Raw genomic sequence first — 1822 nt, 5'->3', positions numbered from 1 at the left:
TACTTCTGTTTACTTTGCCGTTGATCGCTCGGAACATTATTTATCTCTGAATTAGCTGGGTTCCTAACCAGACGGCCGTAACGCTCCCAGCTAGGATTGCGTACCATTTGCAACGTTCATGAACTAAAATCTAAAAAGTTTCCCGACAAAATCTTTTCTTTCTCCCTCTCTTTCCTACCTGTCATTCCTCTCAACAGCTCTCAACGTTCAAAAAAACTAACATTTTTCTCATTAATTTGTCCCATCTCTCTCTCTCTCTCTCTCTCTTCTACGATGGCTCCTACTACTTACTAGCGCAATACAGAACACTAAACGCCATGCCTTCACTCCTCACGCTCTCTCCAAGATCCCCTTTGTATATTTGTGACCGTTGCATCATCCTCTCTCTCTCTCTCTCTGTCCAAGGACTTTGTTATGATCCCAAAAAAATTTTGTAGCCACGCAAGAAAAGGTCTCCTACAAAAAGGACCCCAACTTTTTATTAGTGTATGTATGGTCCAAACACTTTCCTATCCTCACCTTTTTTGGCTTTATATATAGCTTCTGATTATAGGAGGGATATATACATCTCGGTGTGCATTAAAAGTACTCTGTTGTGTCTCAGATTGGTCACCAGTAATTAGATGCAAGTCCAAATTCTATCCTGTAGGGTTGACTTAGGTGAAGTGAAAACATCACTATGAGCTTTATTGGTCTGAAAAATGCAGCATATAGGGAATAGTTATGTCGAATGCTGTTCAAACATTCTATAAAAAAAAAAAAGAGTTAAGCAAGAAAAAGCTTGAACTCTAAGAGCCACGACTTGTATAAAATACAGACAATCCTAGACGGAAAAATCTGTCTTTAATTTTCGCTAGGCTTTTCTGTTTTCTACCCGTGAATTCTGATAAGTATTGATCATGTTGAGTAGAAAAAAAAAATAACGTTATATTGAGCAGGGTGGTAATTGAACTCCGCATACCTCCCAGTTGCATATTGAGTAGAAATAAGTATTGATCGTTCACATATTAGTTATTTGATTATCATTTCTACGTACATATGAATATAGGACAATAGACCTCTGTGTAAGTTTCATATTAATACTTACCTTAGTAATAAAATTAGTTCTTATGAAAAAAAATTGCTGTGTTTTTAAGAAGGAAAAAAAATCCACCAATCATGACATGAGGAATTCCCATGAAATTAATTTAATGTAACTAAATGTGAAGAGTAAACTGGTGTTCAAGCTTTACCACGTAATAAATGCCGAAGTGACATGAAAACGTGATGTAATATCAGGTACATTAGTAAATATGCTTTGCACGCATTTGGTAATAATAACGGCTATAAAATATATACGGGTAATGTCCTTACATATGCAAGTCAGTCTCTTGTACCAGCCGCTTTTCATTACATAATATTTTTTACATTTATATTTTTTTTTTTACTTTTCCCGCATCGAAAACGTCGAGATGCCCCTCCCCATGTGGGCCCTCGTGTTTCCTTTGCCAGCTGAGCTCACTAACGAGACGCCCATGATGGCCACAAACATAGGCCCATGACCGTTGGGCCAACAAGAATACAAAACTCACTCACAAGGGCGCCACCAAAATATTCTCTCTGCTCTCCCATTTATATCTCCCCCCTCTCTCTACTCTCTCTTCATCCATTCCCTCCCTCCCCTCGTTCAAAATATTTTCATCTTGAAACTCCAATGAGAATATCGGTACTCCTCCCCTTCACTATATTCTTCCTCTTATGCTTCTTTGTTGAATCATCGTCACAAGTGGTAGCAAACGCTTGTGAGCCCAATTACACCAGTCACCACCACCACCACCACAAT

Source organism: Asparagus officinalis, chromosome 4, assembly GCF_001876935.1.
Source record: "Asparagus officinalis chromosome 4, Aspof.V1, whole genome shotgun sequence".
Classification (NCBI taxonomy): domain Eukaryota; kingdom Viridiplantae; phylum Streptophyta; class Magnoliopsida; order Asparagales; family Asparagaceae; genus Asparagus; species Asparagus officinalis.
Note: the sequence above shows the minus strand (reverse complement) of the source record.